This window comes from Strigops habroptila, chromosome 3, assembly GCF_004027225.2.
Source record: "Strigops habroptila isolate Jane chromosome 3, bStrHab1.2.pri, whole genome shotgun sequence".
NCBI lineage: Eukaryota > Metazoa > Chordata > Aves > Psittaciformes > Psittacidae > Strigops > Strigops habroptila.
In genome coordinates, this window is record NC_044279.2 from 81405696 (window position 1) to 81430180 (window position 24485).

The window sequence follows — 24485 nt, forward strand, 5'->3', positions numbered from 1 at the left end:
TGAACGAGTGAATACCAAGAAATTAGAATGTCTCAGGTTATCTACCATGTGTATCAACACCTACCTGAACAACAAAAAACAATGAAAATCAGCCTCAAAGTAAAGTACCCAGGCCCTCATTTTCTGAAAGCAGCAGCAGTGCAGACATTCTCATCTTTGCCAAATCTTCCTCCACCACAAACATCTTTGCTAACACACTATTGGCCACATTCTCAGCTCTTAGTCTGCAGCTCGGCTCCTGCAAATGAGTCTCAAACATATCACAGATAAAAAAGAACAAAGTGAAATAGGTCAGATTCAAAGCCACTAACTAAGCATACGGAAAGACCCAATTTTCACTTGGATTACTGGATGTCAGCAAATAATACAGCACCATACCCCAAAACGAAGACAAGCATCACCTCCTAAGTTTGGTTCCAATTCAGACACTTGAAAGAAGGCCACCTCCCCTTCCCATGGGCTGTTTTTGCCTGCATTATGTTCCAGAGACCCAGAATACAGAGGATTTGAAGAACAAATTTCCCTGGCTTAAGGAAGGTACCATTTCACAAGCAGCTACTGCTCTGTGTGAAGGGTAGGATATGCTTCTTGCCAAGAGAACACACAAAGCCAGCACCCAAGCATGCACACGGAATCCTTCACCGAAAGCTCCAATTTTCATTAAATTATTCAAGACTACACATCTTTCCTAACGCAACAGAAGGGAACTTATTTCATGGATGCTCTTGCCTGTTTGCAACAGTTGTGAAGGCACAGCCTAATTTTTATGTATCTTATTTCCTCCCCACAGCAGCACAGTAGCTACTTGCTATAAACACAACTGAAAAAATCTGGAACAGATGGGGCTGGATTTCCAGACCAAACACAAACCACACGTGCTTTATTACTCAGTAAAGTCTGTTCTAACAGCCTCACACACAACGTGCCCTGGCGTTCCCCTCCGTTCCTTGAGCGCATCCCACACCAGTTTCCGGGGCCAGTTTCTCCACATCATGTCAGGCAGCATCAGCCCAGGTGTGCAGCAACTGAGAAGCAAGTCTTAAGGCATGGGGGAGAGAGAGAAAAGAGGGGAAAGGAAGGGAGCAATTTCCACTGCCTGCAAGGATTGCTGAAAATTCACCAGGTGCCATCCACCTAGTGAAATGGCTGCTCAAATTGGCCACCACAGCATCACCCACTTGCTGCTGAGCAATGGCACCTTGCCTCCCTTGCACCAGTTTATCCCATTTAACGGGTTGGAAAAGTGCTTAGGCCACACTGCAAGCCTGATGCTTTTCCCCTGAAACAGGCGCAGAGCAGATTCGAAGGAGCTGGGGGGTTTAAAGGGCCAGGAATAGAGCTTGCCCTGGCACGGCACTTGTTTCTAATCTGCAGGAGTTCAGGGATTAGACTCCCAAGTGCCACCTCCCTTGACTTGGGCTTTTCTGTCCATCTTGGATTACTGCAGGATTTCTTCAGGCCAAAATCTAGCAAGAAAACATCCTTTATCATGTGAAACAACAAGAAAATCTCCACTTAGGTCTTGAGGGGAAAACTGGCAGAGTCCCATCAGTGAAGCGCTGCCGCAGAAAAAGGTATTTTCATCATCCCACAGAAAAGACACTGGACAGAAGAAAGGGGGGAGAGGGGGAGGGGGGTTTTTTTAGGGCCCTGAACAGAAACATGCCCTTGTTTAAGCCTGGTTTATCAGTTCCTTTTAGTAAGGTAAAAAGCCATTCAGACAGTTTCTATCTAGATGCAAATCCTCACTGCTGCTACTGCAAGGTTCTGGAAACAAACCTGAAAATCAATAAAATAATAATAATACCGGGATTCTATTTTCATGGTCTGTAACAGAGTGAGTCATGTACTCTGACAGAACATACTCAAGTGAGAAAACATGAGCTGCTTCAGTAATTGGCTTGAGTAATTGATAGATCATTAGACTGGTACCAAACATTTCTGGGAATGACATGATGTGTCAATAGGATCTTAACAAGCGTCTCATAGGTGAGGACAGGAGAGGGAAATAGGTCCTTCGCATAAATAAGGGCTGATACGGCAATGTGAGCTGCTGCACAGAGGTACCACTCACACCGGCGAATAAAGGTGTAACGTAGTTGGGGAGCCAGAAACTGATAAGCTGATAAGCTTTTACAATTCTTCCCATTTCAAATATCTTTTGAAATCAGGAAGAAAGCCCAGCAAATTCTGGACTGAACAAAGGGAACGAAGAACAGAGCCAGCGCTGTAACTGGATCAGATAGTGTAATGCAGAGCCCATGTGCAAACTACATTTGAAGAGTAATCATAGAATCACAGACTGGTTTGGGTTGGAAGGGACCTTAAAGCTCATCCAGTTCCAACCCCCTGCCATGGGCAGGGACACCTCCCATTAGACCAGGTTGCTCCAAGCCCCTGTGTCCAACCTGGCCTTGAACACTGCCAGGGATGGGGCAGCCACAGCTTCTCTGGGCACCCTGTGCCAGCGCCTCAGCACCCCCACAGTGAAGAACTTCTTTACATCTAATCTAAATCTTCTCTGTCAGTTTAAAGCCGCTGCCCCTTGTCCTGTCACTACAGGCCCTTGTCAAAAGCCCCTCTTCAGATTTCTTGTCAGCCCCTTTAGGCGCTGCAAGCTGCTCTAAGGTCTCCCCTGATCATTCTCTTCTCCAGGCTGAACAAATACAAGTAAAATGGTAAAGCACCTTTTTTTCTGACGATGCAAGACGCATAGGAAAAGCACAGAACATACGCAACCTTAAAGGAGCATGGACCATTCATTTGTTTTCAGTTGTGCTTTTCCTTTTTGCAGCACCAACTGCTATTTTTTATTGCCAAGGAACTGCCAGCACGTGTTGGACCACAATGTGTGCAACACGGCTGCTGGTTAATTGCGCATGCTGCAGTGAAACAAGGAGGAGGCAAAAAGTAAGAACGCTTTACAAGTTTATCATCTTATAACCAAATTACGAGCAATTTTACATTCTGGACTACTGGTCTCTTCAAAGGGCATGTGAAAACTCAAAGGTTTGCTGCTGCTTGCTCGTATCTCTCAGCGATGACAGCAATACAAGCATTTCGTTACCGAAGCACTCCTGGTAAAGGGGCTTTGGAGAAAGGACACAGCAAACACAGGGTAAGCGTGCTTTCTGTGGGCAGCCTTTTGTCTTTACACTGCTGCCAGTTCATTGAATTCAAATATTTTCCCTGTCAACTGACACTCTGGTTTGGTCGGCAAGTTACGAAGACCACGGGGAAAAGCTATTGGGTGCCTTGGATCAATCAGGCAACAACAAGCAGAATACGAACCTGGATATAGGTTATTTGCTTGAAATATCTCAGGTTACATGGATTTCACTCTGGAAAAGGTAGCCTGATGGTTCAGTGATACTGTGCCATTCTATTCAGATTACTAAAATGTCTTAATAGGACATTTTTGAAAACTGGGGGCTATGGAAGGAGGGACTTTTATTGGTTTGGGTTTTTAATGAATTCCCAATTAGACCATCTCATTGTTACATGACATGTTTCACTCTACAGGCGTGTCCTCAGGGATTGAAATTAGGTCCCATTAAAGGATTTAAATATGAGTCTCAGTTCTTGACTAAACCTTGTTTTCAAAACTCTTACTGACTGGAATGTCAAGAACTCAAAGGGTTTATCTCAACTCACAGGTGAAGCCTATGAGAGCACCTTCCTGAAACCAAGCTAAGAATTATTTGATTTTATTTTGACAACATAAGTTGTATCATTTGGGTTTCAATCTAAATCTGAGAACTTCGGGAGAGCACTTCAACTTGGATACCAAAAATCCAATTCAATATGGATCCAAAAACAAAACAACTATCAGGAAAAATAATTAGGAGTGAATGAAGTTGAAGCTTTCTTCTGCACAAACAATTAAGTAACATTATCAAAACACAGGGAAATCCAAGGGGGATACTGGCACTGGACCCTAGGGTAGGTGTAGCAGTTGAAGTCATTGTTTTATTGTGTTTAGATTGCTTCCCATAAAATGACACAACTCTATAAAACCCGATAAAGTCAGCTGCCTGTTTGTTTTCATTTTCTCCTCTTAAAGGAGACCATGGAGCTGTAACTGGAGACATACCAGCAAGGAGAAGTCCACATTTCCTTCAAGCTTAGTTTGCACCAGGTTCCTGCTACCTTCCCTATTCATCTGCTATATTGACTGTAGCTAGAGCCAAGAAAGGTCAGAAAGGAATTCAAGATTGCATTTACTTAGGAGCTTTATGAGATGAGCCAATCAACAGGATGAAGTGATTTTGGGCTGCAAATACTATGAATGTATCTGTTTGAGACTAACACAAACCAGACATTTCTGCAGCTTCATCTTCTGCAAAGCATGAAATATAAATCACAAGTAAGTGTTCTCTAGAGGCAGAATGGTGATAGGTTTTAAACCCACAAGCAGCAGCGGATTTTTCCTAAAAATTATCATTTCAGGACAGCCTGTGAGATCGGATTAGGGTGTTTTATGCCATTTATTTCTGTGATGATGTCATGTCCTGCAATATTTTATTTGTTAGTTTTATGCCTCATAGGCAACTCCTTATTTGACCATGTTTTACCCATCCAATTGGCTATCACTACATATTTTTTCAGTTTTGGTTACTAATGGAAAAAAGATTATTTTTGGCATGAAAAAGTTCCTAAAATCCCCCACCTGCTTCAAAACATTTCCTGGGGGCGGGGGGAGGGGAGGAAGATGAGCAAATTCTTAGGAGTAGTTTCTAAAGGGGAAAGGGGCAGAGGGAGAGAGCACAATCCAGGGTGGACTGAAGAAGAGGCCTAAGGTGAAAACATGACCCCAAGCCATACAGTGTTTGCCCCACACAAATAAAATCAGTCAGTGTCCAAGAGATTTATAATTCAGTGCATGACCTAAGGCTCAATAAGCCTTAGATAAAACTGCTCCAAAGGGCTGACTTCTGAGAGCATTTTCATGTGCTCTTCAACTAAGCTCGTGTCTATGTAAAAACAGTCCTGTTTTATGAAGTAGCTGCTCTCTGTTCAAGCCTCGTGTGAGAGCTCTTCTCGAGAAACCAGTGCCTGAGTGGACTGTGCCGTAAGACCAGGTATCACAGACTCAGAACTGCAATATTACAAGCATGGATTTTACACCACCCCAGCACACGACTTTCAAACAGGTAGGAAACTTTACAAGTCAGTAGTATGCAGGATCTGTAAAGAAATCCTCTGTCTACTATGTGTGTGTATATATATACACACACACACAGACATATATATATATATACACACACACACGAAGACATATAAACCTAGACAAAGAAATAGCAACTGTGGGAAATCTTTCCAGCATCTGCTGAGTATTGGCTACACTGCATCTCAAAAAGCAAGGGATGGGTAGCTTTGGACCTTACATGGTTTCCTACCTACAGACAGGGATGTTAGAGTGGGCGCCTCAGCCTTGCCAGCCCACCTTGTAAAGCAAAAGGCTATCTATCTGGAACAGGAGCTCCCGGGGTTAACTCCACTTCCCACTCGGCAAAGGAACAGGCAGTGTGTACAGTGTGGGGTGGAGCAGCACAGCCAGTGGCACCACTAACCCAGAGCCAGTTTTCCTCAGGGAAAACAATCCAGGACTCCCCATCCCAGCTTCCCAGCAAGCAGCTCCTGCACTCATCCTCCCATGTGACTGTTTTGTGGGAAAGCCTCTTCTCTGTAGCAATAACCCCCAGCACACAAAATGTACGAGACCATCTTATGTCTTAATTTCACGTCTCTATTTAACAATTTGGAACTTTTCCCTTCCTTCAGGCTTTATACTTTCAAATGCAGGACTCCTAAAGCTGCACGTTTTCCTTCCCTTCACCTCTGAGATGCTGAAGTCACTCTAAAAGCATCACAAATCTCTGGACCACCGATGTTAATATCACCACAACCAAGCATGCAGTACAGAACGTATGCTGGCTTCATGCTTTCTGCTTGGAAGAAGGACAGACAACACCTGATCCAGCACAAAGCTGGGCTGGCAGAGGCAGAAAGCAAGGTTGTATAAAACATTTTGGACAGATCTGAAGCAATCAAGAGAGCTAATGCACTTTCAGCAACCTCACAGAGTGCAGTCACAGCACTTTTGATCCAGTTCTGGGTGTTCTGAAGTGATAAGCGGTTTCACGATATGCTGGTTTCACAAACATAATCCAGCATAAAGGATATTTTTAACATGGATGATTCCAGTAATCTGCTTCAACATTCAACCTCATACGCAGTCCGTGTGGCACAACTGAGCAGCACACAGAGGCATTACACGAGCAGGAACTTCTTGAGCCACCAAAATCCTGGTGATACTTCTTGTATCACCAAAATCCTGATGCAACCGCAGTGCCCAGCTATAGATTGAGACCTGGCGAAAGTGCTTGACTGAGAACCAGGAGTATGTCAAGGGTTTTATTTGAGTTCTAAATAGTAACCTTGGTGGGGAAGAGAAAGAAGGAGGAGGACAAAATAAATAAATCAATCTCTGCAAACTTTACGTGGTTACTAGATGAAAGTCCCTGTAAAACTATGTATTTTCTACAAGTTAGAGGAGTTACTCAAAAGCAAGGAGGAGTGTGATGCTATTTGAGATCCCATCAAGAGTGTGATCAGAGCTCACAGCTGTAAAACGAAGACACAAGAGGCGAATGTCAGCACACCCACATAACCCAGGCAGAGGAAACGCAACTTCCCCAAAAAACATCAGATGAGCAAGAAAAACCAGTGGGCTTTCAGAGACCAAAGTGCCCCAAGCTACCCTCATCCTCACTGGAGCGACAACTCTCGTCCAGAAGACTTGATAGTGACTGTTTCCCAGGGAAAATGAGACAAAAGCTCCTCTGAAGGTCACTGGCACCGGTCCCGGTGCATGCATAAAATGCCAATTTAATAATAGCCGATCAAACTATTGCAGACCTGGCTGATAGAAATGCAAACAGCCAATTTTTGAAGTAAATGCCCTTTTTGCCTCCACTAGCACTGGGAGGGGAAAAAAAATAAAACCTCCACCCCCCAAACAAATAAACAAAACTCAAACAACCACAAAAACACAAACCAGTGCAAGTTTACTGACGATGAAGGAACAACATTTCCAGAGAAGACAGGAGAGGAGAGACGGGTGAGAAATGCAAACCCAAGTTATTTTAAAGCCATCTGAGAATTAACTGAAATTAAGAAGAATTTCATCACTTCCACCAATTTAAGCTCCCGTCAGAACAACAGGAGCAAGGCACTCCCAGCCCACAGCATCACAGACCCCAGGAGCTATTCTGCCTCTCAAGATTGCCAAGTGCTTAGCAAAATACCAACGATGCCAGCACAAGCCCCAGAACCCAAAGGAACCCTGGTCCCTTGCTGATGAGCCCCCACGAGGATCGTTCAGCAGCAGTGTGACTGCAAGCGACAGTTCCTCCCTGCATGGTCATGGCAGACTCGTGATCCTAGTCACGGAAAGCAGCCTGTTGTGCCTTCTGTGGGCTATCCTCACGCTGCTGGGGCAAAATCATGGATGTTTGATCCCCAGCTACCACTATCCAGGCTTACACCACATAGAACCATGGAATGATTTGGACTGGATGGGACATTAAAGCTCCTCCAGTTCCAACCCCCTGCCATGGGCAGGGACACCTTCCACTAGACCGGGTTGCTCCAAGCCCCGTCCAGCCTGGCCTTGAACACTGCCAGGGATGGGGCAGCCACAGCTTCTCTGGGCAGCCTGTGTCAATGTCTCTACTCAAAATGTCATGTCATGGTATCAGAGGCAGATTTGTTGGTTTTGCCAATGTTATCAGACAAAGAAAATAGCTGTCATACAGCACCGATGGCCCTTGGGAACCTCACTGCCATGTTCACTAGCCTCATGAAAAAGCTCAGCCACATGTTCACTCTTTTGATGGCACCTGCAAAGCCAGCAAACAGAGATTTCCTATGTTTCTCCATAACATTCCCAGCAGCGGACAATAGGGAGCAGATCACTGTTGGACAGAACAACACACTACCTTCAGGTGCCCCTTGGCCTTCCACGCGCAGAGCTGATATAGCCATGAGACCAATGCATGGTGATGACCCAGTTACTACCTTGACTTCGAATCAGGGTGCCACTAAAGAGCAGACCAAGCCCATGATCTTTAAACTTGGACCTGCAGACTATCAATTAGCCATTAATAAGAGTTTCGCCCAGACCAGGCAGGGGCACATGATGGTGTTTTTCCTGCATTAGTCAGTGAACGAAGGATACAGGTTCTTTCACCGCCAGGACACCAAATTAAACAGGGAGGAACATGACGCAGAATAAAAGCAGACTGGTAGAAGCAGACAACGCATGATCCTGCATAAAGTCAATCCATTTAGAAATGTTAAACTCACTTTACCAGCAAAATGAGTTAGCTACTGGATTGGCATTTTGCTTCATGGGAGAGTCATGTTCTTAATTTGGTTCTAAGTGCCCTAAAGCTAGATTTGCTGTCTCTAACCACAGCAGGGAGCGCATAACTGAACCGCTGAGCAGGCAACTCCCAAGTTTTAACAAGAGTGTCCCCTAGATGACATCCAGTCAAGGACAGCCCAAAATAGACTTACTCATATCAGCCTAAAACCATAACCCAAGAGCTGAAAAGTAGTTTCTTGCTAGAAAGTGTTCACAGCTACTTCTTACAAACTCTTTCCTAGTAACCCATCACCATGCAAAAAACAACTTGGGGGGGGGAGGGAGAGGGGGAAGAGGGAAGTGGTAGAAGCATGGCGATGCTGATAAGCAGCACTACTGCAGGAGGTCCTGTGTCCTCCAAAGTACCCTAAAAACTGGTGTGATGACCAGTGAGCTTGTCCACAAGACCAAGCAGATTTCTGCAAGAGAAAATGGGACTTTAGCATAGGTATGTTTTTCAGACAATGGCTGGAAAACCTCATCTGCTTTAGGGACAGACTTCAAAAAAAACGTTCTTCTGGATAGAGACAGCCTAGAAGATTAAGACCACATGCATCTTCCTTTACCAAAGGAAGGCTACTGGTGTTACTCAGGCTCCTGTAGGACAGCTGACCCCGACTGACCCCAGAGATAGTCCAGACCATACGGCATCATGGCTCAGCATAGAAAGCTGGGGGAAGGAGTAGGAAGTGGTGGACACTCGGAATGATGGTGTTTGTCTTCCCTCATCACTGTCACATATGATGGAGCCCTGCTGTCCTGGAGATGGCTGAACTCCTGCCTGATGATGGGAACTGGTGAATTAATTCCTTGTTTTGCTTTGCTTGCATGCGTGGCTTTTGTTTCACCCATTAAACTGTGTTTACCTCAACCCATGACTTTTCGCACTTTCCCCTTCCAACTCTCTCCCTCAACCCACCGGGAAGAGTGAGCCAGAAGTGGTGTGGTGTTTAGTTGCCAGCTGGGGCTAAAGCCAGTTTTTCTTGGCACCCAACATGGGGTGCAAAAGGTTCCAAATGACGACAGATACAACTGGAATGTGCTAGATCAAGTTTATAGCTGTTATTACTGTTTAGCTATTAATTGGCAGGCTCCTGTGTGTTTGCCATGGGGCTTGCTTGCTTCACTGTCTATTAAGAGTCTAGTGCTCATTAGCGGATGCTTTATAGTTTTGCTACTTGTTGTAGTGCTTATCACCTGACTCTGCTATGCTGGGAATGGTTTGATAACAGCGATGGCGATGCACCCCGTCACGCTGTGACACCTCAAAGCGTGGGGCCATGGTTAAGCCCATGACAGAGCAGGTCCACCCCTAAGGGGCTGAAGTCTGCGGGTAAGTCCAAGCTGCAGCATGGGCAAGGGGAGAAGTTCATTGCAATGTTAAGCTCCATATTCTGGTTCAGAGGAACCAGGGGTGGACACTGTAATGGAAAAAAAACCTGTAAATTGTTGTAACCTATGATTTGAGTTGCGTGTTACAGGAATTACTATAGCAGGAACCGACTGAACCAATGGAGGACAAGACTTCCAAGAGGCAATGCAGGTACCTCAGTGACGAATCTGAGCTACCTTTGGTGCCCAGTAACTCCATGCAACACAGCACCTTTCCTGTCCTGAGTGACCACCATAAGAGATGGAGCCCAAAGTCACAGACTAAATCGACTCAATGGACACCTATGGACACTTCACATACCTTTCACAGGGGTGGCCCACAGACTACGGAAATGATATCTGTGTATTATATCAAAGGATGGGAAATAGGGTGATGGGTAACAAGGATGTCTTGGATAGTTGGATCTGAGTATCATGTAAATGGTATGGAATAAGAGGTGGAGAATACACTCTTATTTATTCAATACACAGTTTTTCTGGGCACTTGGACTCCGATTCTCTCCTCCATCTCACTGGGGAGGAGTGAATGAGATACAGGCTTATTTGCTCATCTTCATTCTCTTCTCCACAAGCATCTGCCTAAAAAAACTGGAGGCAGCCATTTTTCGGGAAGAAACCTCAGAAAACCAACTTTCTATAACACACCCATTTGGTGTGTCAGGTGTGGTCACAAAGCAAGACAGCATGTCTGGGGATGGAGAGGGCAACCCAAGGCAACATGCGTGGTCAGCACCCACTGAGCATAACCTGCCCAGCTTGGTCATCACATGGCCTCTCCATTGCTGTTCCGATTCATCCCCGACTCACCAGAAATTCTTTCAGCCAGGATTCCTGGGTACTGTACTTACATCAGTTGGTGCCTGCAGATTTCATCGCTCATCTTTAACCAGACATCTCCATTCCAGCAGAAGGTACAACAGTGGCCAACTCCAGCTAATTTTCAACAGGGTTTGGATACAAAGCTGCCTTTTGTCCCTTTGGTGATAAGGGCCACGGTAAGCAAAGGTGATAAAAGGTACCCCTGGGTGACTCTGGACCAGTCACACACATCTTAACCATCAGCTGCCCGCACTTTCTCAAATACAGGCTATAACCACCTATCACTGAACCCAGCTTGTAAACCTTCACGTAATCAACACTTGCTTGGAGACACCCGCTAACAAAGAACAGCTTTATGCCCAGCACCTCATTGCAACATGGCTGTTTAAAGGTAAAAGGAAAATTGTTGACGGTAATATTAAATCCTAGTTATCAGCACCCGTTATCTTGCATTTTTTTTTATTGCCAAGTGGAATAACTGGTCTGGGAACAGAGCCAGGAAAGTTGGGCTGAGACCACAGTCCAAGACTTCATAGACATTACTGAGAATTTCAAATTAAGGGTCATATCCAGAAGTGTGCCGACTTCTTCATAGAGAATACAAGATACCCTTCCTGAGTTACAAGTTGAGCCTCCCCAGGAAAATACTAAGCTGTTCATAACCCAAGGCATTAATGTACCAGGAATACTTAACACAAAGGTTTCTTTTTCATAATTTAGAATTAAAAATGAAGAAACAGGTTCAAGAAAGATGGCTTCATTTGTAGAAAAGTAATTACAGAAAGTTTGAGAGTTCACAGAGCTCTCTGCACACTCCCACATTTCTTTACTTCTAAACGCTCATTCTGGTCACACTCTGGTTACTTGCTGGGAGATATATTCTGAGCACCATGAGCTTAAGTTGTTTCTGCAATGCTTTTTAATAAATTAAGTTGTACACCTAATGTTCAGTGAACTGCATTGGCTCTGGGCTCTTCTAGCTTGATCTTTAATTTCAGTAATTATTTTAAAAGCTGGAGACATGATCTCCCTTTATTCAGTGTCTGGAGAGGATTCCGACACTAAGATACAGTTGGGGTTTCCACAGAGTTGTTTTGCAGCATATTCACTTTCAACAAAAAATATATATCACATTTCTGGCAAAGAGAAGACATGGGTGATCCAAAGCAAACTTAGGAAACCCAGAGGTTTTTTTTCTGCAGCAATTCCTGATGCTTCACTGTTTTATTCACAGGTCCAGAGTGTCCATCCTGGCTTAAACTATAGGATGATAACCACAGCTACATGCCCACTCCTGCACACAGGAGAAACTGAGCAGTCAGAGCATCGTGGTTGTAGTTCAGTGCCCACAGTAGTCAAGGAGGGGTGCCTGGGCTTGCCTACATTGTCAGTGAAGCATGGGCCCAAGCCCACACTCAAGCCCAGACTTGCTCACATTCTTTCAACACTAGCAGGCTCTCAGGCTTAGCTTCAGTGCAGGGCTAAGGTAGAAAATTCAAGGTCTACCACAAAGCCCAGAAGACCCAACTTTTCCTCCTTGCCAGCGGACACCAGCAAGGTCCCACGAACAAGCCAGCGTTGGCAGGCATAGTGCACGATGCTCCCTGGGCAGACCACAACCATGGGAAGCTCTGAGCCGCTGGGCTTCACACACCAAAGCCGACTCACAGACCAGGGCTTCAACTGCAACAGCAGCATTGCCAGGTTCGAGGAGAGCTCTGCTCGGTGTCTCCATGTCTCTACTCTTGGCATTGGGTAGAGACACTGGCACAGGTTGCCCAGAGAAGCTGTGGCTGCCCCATCCCTGGCAGTGTTCAAGGCCAGGTTGGACGGGGCTTGGAGCAACCGGCTCTAGTGGAAGGTGCCCCTGCCCATGGCAGGGGGTTGGAACTAGATTAGCTTTAAAGTCCATTTGAACCCAAAGTATTCCATGATACTATGCTGCTTTTCACAGTCACGTAACCTATCTACACTGAGCAAAGCAAAGCACTGGCCAGATTACTGCATTCATTCAAGGGAGCTTTTTTCCGATTCAAAACACAGAAGAGTCACATACCTTACCTACCAAGCTAGCCAAGTCACTTCGGTCTGACATGAGAGAGCATACTGAAGACTGATTTACCCTAACAGGGTGTCAAAACCCACTTCCCTGGGCACGGTTAACCATATACTATTTGCTGAAGGCCAGAGACAGCATTCTCAATGCTTGTACAATACAGCAGGCATACTCTGTAGAGACAGACTGCCTCTCCTAAAGCCAGGCTATGGCTTTTCAATATATAAACTGATCACTTGCTGTTGATAAGAAGGTAGAAAACCTCAAATACTATTTTACCCTGAGTTATGGAAAAACCTCTGCATTTATCACATTCCTGGAGAAGAACTTCTTGCTCTTACATGAGAATAATCTTTTCTTTCCAAACACATTTTGTGGATGTCAGTAACACACCAGAGACTTAAACTCACTCTGAAATGGAAAGCAGTTCAAGTTGACACTCTGCAAGCAACATCTGTCTATCCAAGATGGTTTTGCAACAAAATTAGTGATGTCAACCGACAGGGCTACAGGTGAGCTGTGACTGAAAACACAACCTAGGCCTTTTGTGACCATTGCAGGTCCCTTCCAACTGAAATATTCCATTCACTTCTAAATAAATATTGTATTCTAAACCTTTCCCTAACACTACCCTTCAAGTTCCTATCAAAGACGGACTGAAGACTTTGCACTGGTCTCCAATTGATTTCCAACCCCACCCCTCACACAGCCTACAGTTACAATCCAGACTTTGTTCCTACACCCGTAAGTCCCCGTTCGATCCGTTCTCTCCACTCACTCTACTATCTGACCCCTGCTCATACCAGCAGAGCTACGCACACTGGACTCAACCCACCATACTTCAGCTTGGCCTTAACAATCCACCCGTTGAATTACTTTGAGGCCAGAAGTCACCGGTGGAAAAGTGCCTTGTGGGATTAAGGCAACAAACCCACAGAAATGAACATCCCATGAACTGCAGGAAAGGTACCAGGATTGGAGCCCACTGTATGGCCAGGAGAGATGTGAACCATGCTGTGGCACTCTGAGGGCATGGCTCCGCATTTCCAAGCTTTCTCTACCCACCAGTACGGATGCTCACTGCACTGAAACTCCATCAACAGCATTATGAAGGCATATGGCAGTGCTTCCTGAGAACACCACATTCACACTTCGCCCAGGACAATGCTCCTCAAACTCGGTCGTTACTCACAAGCCCAAGCCTAATAGATCATGAGATGTTAAACAATGGATGTGGAACAACTCCCAGGGCACCGAACGCTGTATTGTTGTGCCATTACAGCTTTGGAACGGATCTCCACGGGGGACAGAAGAGAACAAAGTATCCATCTATTTTTTCACTGCGATTATTGTTTCTGCCTAGAAGGACACACAGGCTGCTCTGTTGACCAGGGCGACTGGTCTTCAGCAGTGCTGTTTGCCTGCTGAATGCACCAACTGTCAGAAGTGGAAGTGATAGCAGGCTATTCACATTCAGCAAGAATTTGGGTAAAATCCACTTCAGAATCACCAAATTTACCAACTGTGAGACCTAAGCAAAATGTGCACGTATAAATCCCATGTAGGAAACACAGTTCCGTTCAATTCCAGTGCAAGGAAGCAGGTGTAACATACTCATATGCTGCTTATCCTTGAGCTACCGAACAACTGTTTCCCAACCTCATTCTAAACACAGAATCTTCTCACAGTTAGCAATCTTGATAACAGATCTTTATGCTTACGTATGCGGGTTGACGATACATCTGAAGTGTTATATAGTCACAGGAACAATAAAAGCACTTCACTTTTTCAACCTTCTGTTCAAGGTTAAGAGTTGAAATTAGAGGCTCTGATCAGTAAAGCTGCAAGAGGAGATTAAAATTAAGTAAAAACTTAAAGTTTATTTTCACCTCAAGTTATTTTAAGTTGCACAAAGCAGTGAAAAGGACAGGCAAGGCCTGTTTCTGCAATTACTATGCGGAATAGACAAGACACAGAAATTCTAATGATTACTTGACATGCAAGACTCCAGCCTCCTCTTTCGACTTAAGATTACACATTTGAATAGTCATCAAAATCAAAAATCTTCCAGGCTCAGGTTTTGCTCAGAAAACAGTAGCAGAAAAAGACAGAATAGACCACAGGAGTAAATTTTAAGTGAAAAAAGCCAAATATTCGTGGCACATGCAAAGCCAGCAGGATTTCTTACATAATACCAGCTCACTGTGATAACTTGAGAAGGCAAATAAAATTAAATCCTCACTGGGGAACAAGCACATCCAGTTTTAGCCTGGTTGATTAATCCCACAGATCATCTGCAGGCACCTTGCACAGGTTAAAAAAAGAGGTACCATCCCACCACAGCCCCCAGAATTCTAAGCACAGTTTTCCACCCACAATTATCTGTTCCCATCACCAGGCAGATCATGGAAATATCCAAGTCCCAGATTTAGCAGTAAGAACACTCAAACAGATCAAACCCCACAATTTCCAAACCACCCTCAAAAAAAAAGGAATCTAGCAAAGAAGTCCATAGCTAACAGAATGAAACAATAACTGATTAAACTGAAAGAGCAGTCCTTGAGATCTGTCTAGAAAGGAGCAACACAGACAAACCTGCTCCAATTTGTAAAGAAATCATATTTATTTCACAGACTCTGGCTGGATCTATGCTTTTCTCCTCTGAAACCCAGACAAAATACTTCCTACAGACCATACCTTGCAGGGATAACTTGTTTACGAGGCAAGGAAAATACATAACAATTTATATAATTATGTAAGATTGATATAACTCATCAAGCCAACATTTTAGAATTCAGAAAATTTTTAAATACGTTCATTATTATAACATTAGCATTGAAAGAAGCCATTTTTATAATTAACATTATTAAGAGAATAAAGAGATTTTAGTAAACCTCAATCTTCAGAATTCATTCAAACAATTCCCACCACCACCAAGTTTGATTTTTCAAGACTCACTGTGTGATGTGAAATGTATGGATCGCTATGCATGGAAGGACAATTAAGGCTTATTTCAAGTCTGATTTAACACAGCATATTCAGCAATCATATTATTTAGTAGCACAATAGAAATATGACCCTGTTCCCCAATAAACGTAGCTAGATACTAAAGCAAGGATTTGAAACGCTGTGACTTGGAAGATTCCCCCCTTCCCTTACAGGATTTCCCTAGGCATAACAAATACATAGATTAGCCATAGTCTCTCTCTCCCTCCACACACATTTATATGTATATAAATAATACACACTTAAAAAATAAATCAAATCTCCTTTCAGTGTGTTTTACTGTTGCAGCAGCATCAGCCCTGCTAACAGCACACACGATTCTGGAATTCAGATGCAGAAAGTCCATTTGAACCTGAAATAAAAAGGATTCCGATTTTGGTTATGTCAAAACACCTCTTCTGATTTTTCTGGTGGGAAAACCTGTTAAAAATAGGACCACTTGCCATTCCCTCCGATGTGTTCTGCAGGATTCAGAGTATGGATCACAGCTGACTTGTACGCTGCGAGTCCTGCTCTCCTTTTCTCTACATGGCTGGAAATTCAGACGGAAATCCACAATTCCAAACCAAACAGAACTGAACATCAAGAACAGGAACTGACTTGCACGTTTCTCCAATTTTCTGCTATTTCTCCCATAAAACTCACCTAAATTCTCCCTGCTGATAGCCCCTGGGGCAACTTTTATTCCACAGGAGGTATTTTCATTGTAACTAATATCACTCACTAATTATCGAGGCTTGTATCTTTGTCAGACAATCTTTGAGCTCCATCTCCATGCAAGCTTTAACTCAAAAGATGACAGCCACTCCTTGAAGCCACCATTTGATATCAAGCCACCAAGGTCTAGAGACGATGGTAGAGATTTACCCGAGAGCAAGCACTCCAGCAGGCCACAGTACAAGTATTTTTAAGCTTCTGCAGCTTTTTTCTTCTGCCACACACTGTTTTATCACCCAATTACAGGTGCTGCAATTGTCTTCAACACTGTCCAACAGCAGTAAAAAGCGTTCCTGCCACAAACGACACACAATTCTGAGCAAACTCGGGGGAAACAAGATGCTACAGCAAGTCAAAGTTCAAGGGCAGGGGGGCAGATGCACTGCTTTGAATGGGTGTAGGAGTCAGCTGCAACCTTGGTAGTTAATTGCTGTATTTTCATTTCATTTTCAAACACAGTAAAGAACAAGAGCTCTGCCTTCCCTTTCCAGCTCTGTTATTCAGAGGGAGCACAAAGAGAAGCTTTCCTTCCACCAGAAGCAACACAATGACACAGAGACACGCTCCTTTATCAATATTAACTGTAAACTGCTATTAGTGGGATTTCTAAGAGCACTCCCTTTTGAGCCTCCTAAATGGGTTTGAAGCCAGAAGCAGCTAATTGACTTCATACAAGAAAACCTGACAGTAGCTATCAGAACCCTTTGAATTTGCTCCAAGCAAGAGTTCAGATTCTAAGTCTAATGCACACAGAAATAAGTGAAAGGCAGGTCGCTGGAGCGTGACGAGGATGCTGGCTCACTCTGGCAATGACGGAGCAGGAGCATCACTATCTGTACCCACAGGAAAAAAGTGTTTCCAGGCATCCACCTTCCCGAAGCAGCTACTGCATGCAGTTTATCTTTGCTCCATCACAGCAACACCTTGCCTTCCAAGTGCTTCTCTCCAGCAGGACAGTATCTCTGATTAAGAACTGCTGCCTGAAAAGAGCTGTTACGGGCAGCAAAATAAATACAGGTTTTCTCTTTACTCTCTCACACAGCACTTTTCATTCACAACCTTGCCCAAACACCTTCCAGCTTGTTATTTATTGCAGGTATTAAGGTGGCAGCGCAGTTAAAAATCCTTCTGATGGGAATACAACCAGCTTCACCGCTGCTGGAAGAACTTGTGTGCAGGAGTGAGGCGCCCTCTGTGAAGCAGATAGATCAGGAAACAAAAGGAGTTACGGATGTTTTCCCTTTTCACAGGGATGTTTTTCTTCCAACTGCACTTTGTGTCTTATCAGCACAAGCCATCGTAACCGAAGCATCTGCCCTACACCTGCAGCAGGACTGTGAAAGTGCATTTTGAGAGCCTCTCTACAGAACTCCATTTAAAAACCTCCTGTGAGGAATACCACAACACACCATCAGCAGATGAGTGTGTTTTCTGACTGAGTTTCAAGATTTAAAATCCTAACATGGAAGTTTAAAGGACAAACCCTTCACACTTACGAGTGTGTGTGTGAACAGTGCACAGCCTGCTCAGAGCGGAATGGCTGTGCACAGGGTGTTAACTTGCTAGGGATGCCCTGGGCACAGAGTGTTCACTTGCTAGGGATGCCCTGGGCACACAGAGTCAACTTCGTTCCTCCTCTCCCAGCTGAAAAAAGAAAAAAGCCAACCCACAGGTCCTTCTCACTCCATTCCCAGCTCCGGACAGCAGCATCACACCATGCTAGTTCCTCCCAGGCTACTGGCTGTTCCTCTACAGTTGCCAGACCCTTGTTATCCTGGAAATGCCACTTCAAGTAACCTCTTCCTTCAGGTCCAGCCACTTGAACAAACCAGCTCACACACATGCCAGCAGGTGACCAAGCAAACACAGATGCAAACCATCCTATTTAATATTCTGCATATGATTGGAAGCTGTTAGGACAAAATTAGGTCTTGTGAAACAGTTTGGGGTTTGGGACCCCCAAGTGTCGAGGTGTTTTCGGCTGGGGGGGGGCTCTGTACCTTGATATTAAGGCACAGTTTCCTTTTGATTATCAACCAAGTAAGAACTAGGCATACTCTTGCAGAGTATCGTGTCAGCAATTGCTGAGCAGCAAATTCTATTCCCACACAATATACAGCTCTGCACCTTTTGTTAAATCCAACTAGCCAAGTTTCTTCCCTTTTTTCTTTCCTTTATTAACGGAAAATATATACATTTCAGGACTAACCAGAACAATGAAGCCACCAAGCAGCCAGCAGCCTAACTCAAAGTCACGTTTAGTCACACAGCAAACTGCACCTCCCTGGACCAGAACAAAGCAAGTACCTCTAGTACAGTTCCTCGATGGAGCTGTTACTACTCGGATTTGCCCTAGGGCCCAACCTTGCTGCTACTTACACCCAACTTTACTTAGAGGAGCAGCAATGCGGAAGGATTAAGCACCACAGAGCACTGCCCGGCACCTTCTCCTACACCGCGGGAGCTCTCACCAGATTGAAGCACAACGCCTGAACCCGAGTACGACAAGGATGCGCTCCCAATAAATTCTCATTTCCATGTTTGCTCACCAGCAGAGCAGCTCCAGGCTGCAGCGCTCGGCAGGAAGCTCACCAAAGGGAAAGCAAGCAGTAATGAGCTTGCCTTGGCTAAGGAAATAAACATATATTGTCCCCATATGGACATAAATCAGGTGGAATACTAAAAACTTGACAGGAAATAGGACTTCCTGACCCCGCTGCTGCTCACAACTTACTGAGATAAAGTGGAACCATACAAGAAGTTTTTGAACGCGGTGCAGCGTTTTTCAAGCTGGCACCAAGAGCCGATCGAGACAGACCCTGCGGGAAAAAAACCGACCAGGGCGAGAACGGCGCCCGGCTGCGAAAGCTGCCGGTGTCCCCCCACCATCCCCATGGCTGGAGGCGGCCGGGCAGGTGCCCCGGGAGCCCCCGCTCCCCCCCGCTCACCTCCGGGGCTCGGTCCTGCGGCGTTCCTCCAGCGTGGCGGCGGGCGGGGGCTGCGGGGCAGCCGCGGGACGGGAGCCTGTGGAACCTCAGCGGCGCATTGCCGCGCTCCGGGCTGGACCTGCCGATACGCGCACCGGCGCCTGCCCGCCGGTCTCGTTAACCCGCCCGGGGGGAGGCGGCGGCGGCTGAAGGGCCCCGCGGCCGAGCGAGCGGCGGGGCGGAGCGGAGCGGCTGTGCTGCCGGCGCCTGCCCGGCACGCATTTAAAGCCGCCCGCAAGCTCGGCCGTCCCCTCTCCCGCTCCCATCCCGGCCCGTCCCGTCCCCTCCCGGCCGCCGCTCGGCGTCACGGGGCGCCGGGGGCGGGGAGCCCGGCGGAAGGAGGAGCTGCGGGGCCCCGCCGGGGCAGGTGCTCGGCGGGGACAGCGGGACCCGCCGGCTGCCGACCGCTTGTCACCCGAGCGCTCCCGCCACGCCAACGACCCTGCCCACGGCCACCCTCCTTCCTCTCCTCAGGGCCGGAGAGGCCGAGCGGCTCCTTCCCCGAGAGCGGCAGAGCCCGGGGGTCTCCCACCGCCGGGCACACACCACCCTGGCAGCGCCTTGAAAGCACACGCTACAGAGCAAAAACTCGGGAAAAAATACACAGAAAACATCGTTTGTCCGGTTTGTTATAACTTTGCAAAGAAATCAAAGAGTTGTTCAGGGTGTTCCTGCCCCTGGCAGGAGGGTAGAACTGCATGAGCTTTAAGGTCCCCTCCAACCTAAACCAGTCTGTGATTCTATGATAAATAACATCTTACATCATGCTCCTTCTTAGCTCCAGCATGACAAGGCTCACCTATCTTTGCTGCCTCATGCAGTCCTGCTTCCCCCTGCCTATTACTTATTTACACTACTTGCCCTTCAACCAGGTCTTTCCAGGCTGGTGTTGGAGGAGAGGACCAGCACCTATAGCCCAAATCCTGTTCAGCAAGCTGTAGCTCTCGTGCTCAGCTTTGCTGTCCAGGCCCATGGGTTCTGCAAATAACGCATGGCAGAAAGGACATGGACCCACAGGGGAACAAAGGGGACTATTGTAGTTCTGAGGAGAAACTCCACTCCTTCAGCAAGGTTTAGGGTTACCACACAGTGACTGCCTATTCAGCTACTCCTCAGCTACCAAGCTCCGCTTTTGTCACCCGTCCAAAGCCTCTATTAGGGATGGCTTTAAGCTGACAGAAGGGAAATTTAGATTAGATGTAAGGAAGAAGTTCTTCCCTGTGAGGGTGGTGAGGTGCTGGCACAGGTTGCCCAGAGAAGCTGTGGCTGCCCCATCCCTGGCAGTGTTCAAGGCCAGGTTGGATGGGGCTTGGAGCAACCTGGCCCAGTGGAAGGTGTCCCTGCCTATGACGTGGGATTGGAACTGGGTGAGATTTTGAGGTCCTTTCCAACCTAAACCAGTCTGTGATTCTATGATTCTATGAATAATACATGATCCATAGGACAGACAAAAAAGTAGCAGCACCAGAAACCACAGCATGTGCAGCCCATAGAGCACTGTAGGAGCTATCTCCCTGCTGAACTCTTCTTGTCCCTTCTGCTGCTGCCCCTTCTGCTCTTTCGTCAGCCCCTAAACACTGGTCATTGTCCTTCAGGCATTGTCATCTCACCCCCTTTTTAGTGGTTTCCTGAAAGACCTCAGCCCTATGGTCTGCACATGAATTGGTCAGGACTTGGGCTCCTCTGCTCTCTTTAATAAATCTAATTTCTTAAGTACCTGTCCTTAAGCAGTGAGTGGGTTTCCAATGGGTGCCTGACCACCTGGCCATGACTTTCAGCCCTGAGAGCTACATTTCATTTGGACTAATGACAACCCCCTGTACTAACAAAAAGAAGCACTACAACCATTGAGCAGCTTTTTATGCTCAAGCCCTAACCCAGATAACTACGCAGCTTTCCCTCCTCCCAAGGCTCTAAGTCCAGGACTAGACGCTTCATGTTTTAACTCCCTAATGATATTCCCTTTAATTTGTGCCATCAGCTTCACTTATACTTATAAATGAACTGGGAAGCTCCTGATGGAAAGACAGGTCAGCTAATTCAGAAGATTGCTGTTGCTTCTTGACACTTGACAACTAATGGGAGTTTCTGCATTCCCCAAAGTGTTTATATTCCTCAGTGAACGCATGTCTTGGATGGTCCTCAACAGCTGGCTCTTAGCGTGCTATTTGAGTAACAAATGTAAATAACTTCCATAATAATTCCATTTCCAATTCACCATAACTTAAAATACTGTCATCTTAAACCTATGCATTTCATTTTCTGGCTGAAAAATGTTTTGACATTAGGATGCATGATTTTAAGTCAGTCTTCAAATACACCATCATGACATTTCATGATCTAAAACCCTACCCAAATCATTTCCAGGAGTTTTTACATCACGAGCCAAGGCAGTTCTCTTGGCCAAGTTTGAAATTGAGTACACTCTACATACAAACACCCAAGTGAAAGGACCTAATAATCCTGCCTGTCACTGTGATTGACAGAACACAAACCCATCAGCTAAAGCCGACTTGTCCAACACACTGTGTATATGTTAATTTTGGCATCACTTATGCACTTTGGCCTGCATATTCTCTCTTAAAAATCACCCACTCCAACAGCTCTTCTGTTTGATTTAACAAACAGAGATAAGCTTGTCCCTCAGGACTAAAGCCCCCTCCTCACATCCCAGGCAATAAAATCCTGCTTCAGTAGTCGCACTGGATGGGAATCCACCTTCAACCCCAAATGTCTGCTGCTACCCAGAAATTATTTTTCTGCCTTCTCACCCCACGCACAATTTCCCATGAGGTCACACAAGGTTTCATTGTCAACGCCAGCACTTGATACAGAGAATGAGAACAGCCAAAGTTAGGTTGGTGAAGTTCAGAGGATACATCAACACACATGCTCACTGGAACTGGAAGGGTTAAGCTTTCCCTGAGGGCACATTATTCCATAAATTTATCTCACAACATTTCTGGTAGGTTACTCAGAAGTCACTGGCTGACCACAGCATTGTCACTCAGGGACGATGCTGAACTAGATGGAAACTGGCAGCGCCTGAATTCCCAGGGTTTTGCGCAGGCTACGGAGCGATACAATATTTGCATTGGATGAAGTCAGGAGTAACTCAGTTTAAGTCAGGAAGCTTCAGAGGATAAAACTATTTCAATAGAAAGACTAGGTGCAGAGAGCCCACAGTTGTGTTTGCACAAGAGGCTTTTTGTATCTTTTGTTGACAAATGGTCACTGCTAAGTCATCATTTACACAAGCAGGTTCAACCCTGAACACACTTGTGCATGCAATTAATCCTCTTGACATCAACAAAATCAATCACACATGTTTTCAAGACTCCATCCTTGATGGTGGCTATTCCGAAGGACCTTGAGGGTCCCTTCAAAGGGGTTTTGTTTTACAAAGATGCAGGTGTGCAGCTCATTCTAGCTGTTGAACTCCATGGAACAAATTCCTGCTTTGCATTCCATAGTATGACAGCTGAATTAGTCCAATAGCGCTGATTTCTAAGGGCAACCATGAAAAACAATTCTGTAGCTCTCATATCTGTATCCCTTACTTGCGTTCAAGTCACCAAGCGTCAGGACCTGTCTAATGGAAGTAAACCTCTTGCTTTCCGCAGCTTGACTAGCAGGTCCTGTGTTTTCTAATAGCCCTGCCTCAGCTGTGAGAACCACATTCCCTGGGGAGCTGACTTTTCAGACTCCATAGGAGTCCTAATTCAGCCCCAGACCGTCTGCCCACTCACTCTGAAACCACACACAGGGCCCAGAGGAGCACATTGCCACATTCCCACTGGCTTCCCCTGCGCTGGCTGGCACCTTCATCTCTCGAAGGAGGCAGAACAGGAGGTGCTGGAATACATTCAGCTGAGATTAGACAGAACCCAGTGCTGGGGACTTAAGGTTGGTTTTTTTATGATGTGCTTATCATTAATGATAAATATATCACATCTGTTTGAGAGCAATGAACAATCCTGGATCACTTTGAGAGCCATACAGGCCACAACAGTCTCTTTGTTCCTATCAAAAGGAGAAGAGAGCTGTGGGTATATCATAGCCTGGGTCAATTGTTCGGGATACTTCCAGTAGTCCTGGTAACTTCTGGTAGCACAGTATACTCCTGGATACTGGTGCTACTAACTCTGGTAGCACAGGATACACAGGATAGCTTTTTAAGTAGATCTCTAGTTAAGGTTGGAAGGTTAAACACTTGGAGATCAGAATAGATTAAAATAAGTGTTGTGTCCTACTTATCTGGGAAGCAACATCAGTTTGTGCTTTGCACGGGTCTGTGAGCAAGATCTGCCAATTTCTTACCTTCTTCTCCAGGATTGTTTTTTCTATTCCCTTGCAAAAACATCCCTTATCTTGCCAGCAAGAGCAACTCCTCCATGCTTGGAACTGCTGTGCCTACCACACCCGGTACCAGGGCTCCGAGGAGACCCGGTGGTGCTGGGGCCAAGGACAGCAGCAGCAGCAGCCACAGAAGAGGCTGCAGTGCTGCTCGGGGGCCCTCTGCTGGAAACCTGTAACCCCCCCCCCCCCCCCAGCCCCAGGCACCCCAAAACCAGCGACCTGCTTACCCCCAGGAGAGGAAACCCCAGCTCCAGCACCCCCTCCCGAGTGGGGCGAGTGGCTGATGGCCCCTTGGTAGCAAGCAAGCTGGGCTTCCTGCGGGAGGAGCAGGAGGGAAAGCCGATTTCCGACGCCCGAAGCTGTGTCCTGCTTGGTGCTGGAGGGCGAGAAGCCAAAGCAGGCAGTAGTCAAAGAGCCAAAAACACAGGGCTTTGTTAAAAGAAAGAGAGAGTATTTGTTTATCCACCCACAAAACCACCAGAGCATAAGATGCTGCAACACACGCTTCCGCCACCTACAACTGTTGGGATACTGAAACAACAAATACTCACCCCCTCTAGAACAAGGAGAGGAGGAGAGGGCTGAGGAAGAGCAGAGCAGCCCAGCCAACTGAAGCATGTCTGTGCTTTCAAACACATGCCCTCTTCTCCACTTCAGAGTGAATGCATGCAGAAAGCAGGTCAGAAAGGACACAGGTTTTTGCACATCTCAGGACAGC

At 46.0% G+C, this 24485-nt stretch overlaps 1 protein-coding gene across 2 annotated transcripts in view; it reads right to left on the reverse strand.

Moving 5' to 3' along the window:
- The window catches only part of SLC4A4 (solute carrier family 4 member 4), a 161899-nt gene extending 142198 nt beyond the window's left edge, over nt 1-19701 (reverse strand). For both annotated transcript variants that reach the window (XM_030478876.1, XM_030478873.1), the window contains exon 1: nt 19370-19701. The gene's annotated coding sequence lies outside the window, so the exon portion shown is untranslated. The remainder of the gene's footprint in view (nt 1-19369) is intronic.
- Nucleotides 19702-24485: the final 4784 nt, after the last annotated feature.